Source organism: Rattus norvegicus, chromosome 15 (genome assembly GCF_036323735.1).
Source record: "Rattus norvegicus strain BN/NHsdMcwi chromosome 15, GRCr8, whole genome shotgun sequence".
Lineage (NCBI taxonomy): Eukaryota > Metazoa > Chordata > Mammalia > Rodentia > Muridae > Rattus > Rattus norvegicus.
Genome location: NC_086033.1, coordinates 81417700 through 81425916, shown reverse-complemented (window position 1 = coordinate 81425916; position 8217 = coordinate 81417700). Strand labels below are relative to the sequence as shown.

Genomic DNA, 8217 nt, shown 5'->3' with positions numbered 1-8217 from the left:
TATATTATTCTGTTATGTTTTCTTATCTATAAAAAGATATCTGACTAATAATACTTATCACTTTAAGCTATTCTGTATTACAAGTTTTTCTCCATTGGTTTAAAATGTTTGCCAGAGGTTTATAAAGCAATTACATCTCAATATATATTTTTAGAATGCTCCTTTCTTAGAGTTTTTTTTTTTTTGGTTAGTGTCAAATAAAATAATCATACTCTCAGTTACTTCAAAAGGTGAAAGAAAACAGTTTATAACTCCTTTCACAAAAGTATGCCTGTTTCAAGACGACTACACGTTTATTATCAGCAGAATAGAAAAAGGGCTCTTGTGGTGAAAACCGAGAAGAGATTAAGCTTAACAGTTTAGAATTGGGGTGACACTTAAAGTGAGTCGTGGGATTCATGAAGAATAATATGTCCTTCTAACACATCCACCAGCTAATTATAACACTCCTCTAAGTCAGTCTGCTCCATGACTGTATCTTTTAAAAGAGTACTTTTCAAAAGTTAAATATAACTCTAGACACCTCAAAATTAGAGAGTTTCCAGGAAAACAGTGACTTTAATGCAATGTTCCTGGTGTCAAATTTGGGCTGTTTAACCAGAAGAGCAGTAGTGTTCCCTGAGTCAAAAATATATTCTACAATAAATTGAGGTACTCAGAAAACTCCCAAGTCCTTTTCTTAATTTTGAAGACTGTGGTGTCCTTCACCCAAGGTCTGAGTTCCTGGTTGTTTCCATACATATGCGTTCAGTGATAGAACTGGTGTCTTCAGGTAATAAGGTGACTATTAACTGTACTTTTTCCTCCTCAAGAGTTTAGTTCCAAATGGCAGAGTTCTAGTAAAATTAATGTGCCTCATTAACCATCTCCCTGTTCTGATGCCTTAGATCATAATGGGTAAATATTCTCAATAAATTGATCTGAGTTGTCTCTAAACTCCTAATCACTTTTGAATGCTCCATAATAAATATGGAGATAAAAACCTTGTCATAATATATTCTCTGACTTACGAATTATCCTGGTCTTTAAGTAGATCTTTTATCTTGAAAAGCAATTAATTGTGTTCATTCTTGAAACTGGCAAACAGAAGGGAGAGTGAAGAGAACTCAAAGAAAATGTGTGTATTCAAGAGCCTATGAAATTAGCATAACTAATATTCTGCTAGCCATTATAAATTAATAATAACAAATGTAGCTCTATAATTCCTCTAACTCAACCTTTGACCGTGTGTGTAGGATACGGTATCAGTCACTATTTTGTGCTAAGCCATGCATTCAGTTGTTTCCATTTATATTGTATCAAAGCAGTGGAAATCCAATTGAAAAGTTTCTTTAGACAGCCATTGTGTGGGAACATGATGTCAATATTAATAAAGGCTGACTTTCCCCTTGGCTCCCTTCTTACAGATAAGCTTTTCAATAATACACTGCTTGCACCAAAGGTCTGATGGGACTGGGAATAGTAAAAAACACTAATAAAAGAATGTTGAATGTTTTTATATTAAATTTCCCCACAGGCAAACCGAAAAGCCTACTTAGAGAACGCCAATCAACATGGCACTTATTAAATGTAACAAGAGTCCTGTTACAACAGATCTTTAAAGCCCTAAAAATGAGTTAGGAAATAGAGACAAAAGACAATTGCAAATTCATTTTTAAATGCAAGCTCTGGACATTTCACCGCATAAGTACAGAATTGATAGTGGCTTATTTGATCTCCAGAAACCTGTATAGGAGGAGCGCACAACTTTTGAAATTTCCCATCGCTTGAAGAAAGTAGACTCCTTTACTTTAAAAGAAAGTATAAAGATATTTGTATTACAATGATATCCAGCAAGGTAAAAAAAAAAAAAGACTTGCTCAGAATTTAGTCACAGTCTATTTATTTCCTTTAAATTAGTCCAAGTAATGGCACACCAAGTCATTGACTAAAATAATAATTGGTGAATTGGAGAAAAGGAGGGAATTATTAATTTTAATTAATATGAGCCCAGCAAGTTGTATGGCAATTGAGCACAAAAAATAAACACTTGGGGTTCTTGAACTGCATATCAACAGTGCCAGCTTGGGAGTTGTCCTCAAGCCACAGTCATCAGTTCTTTTGCAGTTAAGCAATATCAAGGTGGTGACAAATATATTAAATCTGCCCGTCTTGAGAACTTGAACCCTAGGCTGAGACTTTGACTTGGGTTCGGTAATGAAAATAAACTCAATGATTAAATGTTCATAATTTCTCACAGACATAGGTAGAGACAGAGATGGTGGCTGGGACTTCAGGGCCATAGACAGTGGCATAGGACCACTGTTATGCGTCTATAATTTTGCTAAATATCTTGTTGGAATATTCTTTGGGAAACAATCCACAAAGAAACTCCTCCGTTGGTCAAGTTAAATTTCCTAATGCATAGAGAAGCAAATGCCTTAACATTTTTGAGAGAACATAATATGTGGTTTTGAAAATAGAATTATGAAAATGTTACTGAATTTTATTTTCACTCAGAGAAGCTGTATTGTTTGTAAGTCATATGTTATTAAAATTTTTTACCTATTTTAAAGTTATACTTTCAAACACTTATCTGTTCAACTTACTTGTCTTTACAAATAAGTAAACCTTTAGTTAAAATTTACAATGAATCTTTGAATAAAGCATGTAAATTAAGAAATAAAATTATTACATGGCTGAGTAAATTATTGGCATGCTTATCACTATTATATTACAATTCAACTGCATTTTTCAAGGAAAACAATTTGTTAGAATGTAAAATATTTTTATTTGTGGTTTGTGTTATTTATTTTCTTCAATGGTTTAAGTCGTCATCATAGAAAGGAGTTCAAAGCCATGACCTCAACTTCTAAACGCTTAACCTTTTCTTTTGAGGTTTATATTATTTATTATTATTAATACTAATATTAATATTATTCTCACTGAGTAGCTGTGCTATTATTTTGAAAGGTAATATCATGTGTGCAAAATCATTTTGTAAGCCAAATTTGAATAATAGTTCCATTGTAAACAAACGTCTTAATCCTTTCCTCATTCAGATACATTACATGTAATTATTTATTATTATTTAGATTTCATATAATTTAAGCTATAAAAAAGATGTTACACTTAGCCTTTAAGTGGTTTCATATCAGAACATTACCTTAAGTTTATGCTGAAACTTTTCACTTGCCATTCTTTTTCCTTTTTCTCTTTTGTCTTTTTAAATTCTTTTAAAGAAGAATGATTTTGAGTCTTTGGACCAACGATACTCCCCCATTTTAAATTTTTTGCTTTTTAAAAATTTCTTAATTTTACTCTTTCTCAACTGTTTCATTCTCTAACAAGTCATATTAGAAGTGAGTGGCTCCAGCTGTGATCGTGCTTAGGAACATGGCTGCTTTAGGGCCTCTATGTGCAGCAAAGCTACTCCTGTGATGTGGCCTTACATCCTACAGATCGCTCTACTGGTAATGGCCAGGACAAGTTCAAATCACATTTAGATCTTGGTGTCAGACAGAAGTATCACTTCTAATAACGTTTCAAATTAAGTAATGTAACAATTCAAATGCTTGCATTATGAATTTTGTTATTTTATTTGAATTTACTATATAAGAAGATGTTGACAAAGAAAGAGCTATATGAATAACACGGGGGAAGACAGTAAAACCAAGAGTGCTGGGGACTGCGCACGCGTGCTTTATAGAGCTTCATAAATAAGAAAAATATTTTAATATTATCTGTTCATGCCAAATCAATCGCCCCCTCCTCCCCCCCCCATATGATCGGTGGCAATCAGCTTGAAGGCGAACTCTTCTGAAGTGCTTGGAAGATTCACCCACTCATGTTTCCAACACTCTTTTCTCTGTTACTAAGTTTAACAAAGAGCAAAGATGTTGGAGGAGAGAAGAATAAAGCATTTTTGACATTAAATGTCTGAACCCCGGTTGCTACTGTCTGTAATATGAGAACAGATATCCATTTAAATTAGCTTATGGGGGGGGGATCGAATAAGTAAAACCTATGGAAAAGTGTAGCGAATCCCCTCGTGAAGGGTGAATTGAGGGTTAAATTCAAGGAATTTCACACAAAACTAGCTATCAGTAAGACTATTACAGTTCACCGAGGAAGTGTCGCTTGGTGCGTTTACTTCCTCAAAAGGGGCCTGACTGCTGTGTTTAACGGAGTTCTGCAACATCATCCAAAGTTTAAGGTGATGGATGAGAGTGTAAATATTAACCGCCATGACATTATTGATCCCCACTATTTATCCAGATGGAACTTTAAAACTCTGTGTCCACACGTCTCTCGTTTCAGAGCGCGCATTATGAAACTAAAAGTTATGTAAAAATGAGTGGCCCGTTTTTATTTCCATGAAGAGGAACAGCTTTAAAATATCACAAAGTGTTGAAAGCATCATCAGCCGCACTGTGAGCCAGTTAAAAGTTTCGCAAAGATAATGTGATGGCAGCCGCTTCAACTTTTTCTTGTTCCTTCACGTTTTGATTTATATGACTCAAAAGGTTAATCTTAGCAAAGCAGGAGAGAAGATTGGTGATCCAGGTGACAGATTTAGACATTTTAAAGTTCTGATGTACGAACGGGTGCATTTAGGTATTGAAGGACTACTGGAAAATACCACACAGACAATTTTTTAACATTTTAATTCATTACTATTTAATTACTATTTAATATTTAATTAATAAATCAAAATTTAATATTTGCTGCCTAAGATTTAAACAAAATAGTGTTAACTTGTAAAGCAACCTTTCTTGTCTCAATTTGACTAGAAGGTATGTTAACAGAAAATGTTCAATGTTTGTTGCTATTGTTTAATCCAAAGTCATGGGATTACTGCTTATATCGCTGGGTACTACTTCCCAAGTTTTAAGTAAGTACACATGTTTGGAAGAAATCCAATGAGGTAGGGGAGGGGTAGACTAAGACCCATCTGTATGGGACCTAAGGTCTTATGAGGCAGACATGTTTAAACATGTAAATAGATAAGCTGCAAGACAGAATAAAGTAATTGCCATTTAGAGGTTCAAAGTGCTTTGAGGGTCCAAAGGAAGATGTAATTAATTCTGATTTATAAGGAGGGGAAAGCTCAATGGAAAAGAGCTTTTGAAGGGGGCCTTGGAAGAGATACAGTAATTTAGTGGTGGGGGGGATGTTCCATGCAAAGGCAAGTTTGTCAGTGCAGAGGCACAGGGTGTACTTAAAAAACTTAAAATTTGGACACAAAACTCCTGATGTATTAGCCAAATGGAAATTTCCATTATGCCAGAGTGGTCACTTGAGGAATAGTTTGTGCATTTTTCTTTTGGTGTTAAAATTTTATACAGCAGTTTTCTGTAGGATCTGCAGTTTTCTCGGATACCTGCCTACAAAAATAGCATTTTCCTTGTATTTTAATACATATGCATTTTAGGTTTAAATGCCGTCTAGTCACAATTTAATTCTGAACTAATTTTGTGTACATAACGACTGTACACAGTTCAATTTCTTACCTATAAATAATTTCCAGCTTACTTGTTTCTGTGATATAGACACGTACAAAGTGAGCCTTGTTTTCTTATGGAATAGGAAACACATTTCACTCAATTTCTGGAATTTAAACAACTGGTAAAAAAAAAAAACACTAGAAGACATAGCAACATCACTGCCCTAGACCTTTAGCTATGAAAAACAATCAAATTTCTACAGAATTTTCAGAATTTTTTACTATTATTCTAGACTACAAAGCCTAGAAATATTACAACCTTTTAGTGATCCAGAAATAAAGAGAGAAGAAACCTTTATTTTTAAATCTCCAGTGCTATTTAAAAGAATGTTTATTCTAAACATGTATTACAATAATAATTTTAAATGCTGCAGAATTCTTATAAAACAAAGAGCCAAGGCTTCATTCATATGCTTTATTTATAGCCAGTTATTTTAAATGGAAAGCACTATAGTAAGATACAGTTGGTATCTGAATAATATATTTGTCCAAGGGAATAAAGGGCCTCATTATTTTAAAGTGTTTCTTCTTATAGCTACTACTAAAGCAACTTCTACCTGAGCTTTATTGGTCATTATTTTTAAAGAGGAACCATAAAGTAAATTCATTTGCTTTTATTTTTCTTGTTCTAACTACAAATTTTCAGTGCATATTCCTTATATTACAATAAACGACTTGAAGATAATTGCAAACTGTGGTAAAAAGTTACCCATTGTCCTATGTCTCCACTAAACCAAATGCCAGGTCTGGGTCCAGGGTGAAGGGCGTGTCAAGGTCTTACCTGTAAAGGAAATGAGATCTTGAGAATAGCCAGTTTACACTGAGAGAGACAGGTTTTTAGGGTTGTTGAAACTGAAGGACAAAGAGATAGACTGCTACAGGCTCAAACCAAGTCCTTGTCCAGTCCAGGGTCACATTTTGGGTCTATGTATCTATGTATCTATCTGTGTATCTATCTGTGTATCTATCTACGTATCTATGTATCTATCTATGTATCTATGTATCTATATATGCATCTATGTATGTATGTATGTATGTATGTATTTATCTATCTATCTATCTATCTATCTATCTATCTATCTATCTATCTATCTATCTACCTACCTACCTACCTACCGCCCACTTATCTTAATCTATTAATCTTATAATTATTCCATTTTACCACCTCTCAATAAGTCAAAGAAAAGATTCTTCCTCTCTATAGTTGGTATGGATTTTAGAATCAGACGGTAAAGAAAGAAAAAAGTTATTGTATTGTCTTACCAATCACAGTACTAAATTTCACAAATTAAATGCATGTACTCACCAGAAAATAGAGTTGATATAGGTGGGACGGTTTAAATCCTAGAGTTGTAGAGTCTTAGAAACTGAGATCGCTCAAATCTTTCTAGAACCAAATTCCAGATATGATGCCAAGCTATTGAAATGCACAGCTTAGGAATGAAGCTTCCAATTTCCGGTGAGACTCCATTGGAAAAAGGGAAGGAAAGGGCATGGAAATGGGTGGGAGCGACCCTGAAGGTGATCTGGGAGGAGTTGGAGGAGGCAAAACCATGATCACAACATATTGTATGAAAAAAATTCTTTTCAATTAAAAGAAAGAAAGAAAAGAAGAACAGTGATGCTTCATTATTTGTCATATTTTATAAACATTCCAGACTGTTATCAAAAATGAGCCCTAGGAATCTACTTCTTTCAGTGAGTAAGCATTTATGAAAAAGATATTCATAAAATCTTAAACTGATTCCTGGACACGTATTCCATGGCAGTTGGAAGGTAGCCATATCTTTAAAGATCTATCCATAGTTTTAATTAACTTAATTTTTAGTCAAATACTAGGCATTATTCATGTGGCAATTTTGATCAATCCATAAAACTCCGTCAAAAGAAGAAATGGGCAAATTCAAGAGACCCAGGAAGGTGGTGCTGGTCCTGGCGGGACAATACTCTGGATGCAAAGCCGTCATCCTGAAGATCATTGATGATGGCACCTCCGACCGCCCTTACAGCCATGCCCTGGTGGCTGGAATTGACCGCTATTCCCGAAAAGTGGCATCTGCAATGGGCAAGAAGAAAATCGCCAAGCGATCCAAGATCAAGTCCTTTGGGAAAATTTATAACTACAACTTCCTCATGCCCACAAGATACCCTATGGATATCCCCTTGCACAAAACTGTTGTCAACAAAGATGTGTGTAGAGACCCAGCTTTGAAATATATGGCCAGGCAGGAGGCCGAGGTCAAATCTGAGGAGAGACATATAGGATACGGCAGGGAAGAACAAATGTTTTTTTCCAGAAGCTTCACTTTTAGGTATATTTTTATTTCCATTATTAAAAATAAAATTTAAGGGCTAGAGAGATGGCTCAGCGGTTAAGAGCACCGACTGCTCTTCTAGAGGTCCTGAGTTCAATTCCCAGCAACCACACGGTGGCTCACAATCACCTGTAATGGGATTCGATGCCCTCTTCTGGTGTGTCTGAAAACAGCTACAGTGTATTCATATAAATATAATAAATAAATCTAAAAAAAAGTAAAAATAAAAATTAAAAAACACAACTATAATTTATATCTATTCCAGAATTCGGTTTGACCACTGTGTTATTTTCTGTTATATCACAATATTATAGTTTCTGTAAAAGATAAAAAGTTATAACATGAATATCAGATGTGATGGTTTGTATAGCTTGGCACCATTAGAAGGTATGGCCTTGATGTAGTAGGTGGGTCACT

General features: G+C 34.6%; 1 pseudogene; it reads left to right on the top strand.

Annotated features, from left to right (window-relative positions):
* The first annotated feature begins 3092 nt into the window (after positions 1-3092).
* On the top strand, positions 3093-7797 carry Rpl27l4 (ribosomal protein L27 like 4; annotated as a pseudogene).
* Positions 7798-8217: the final 420 nt, after the last annotated feature.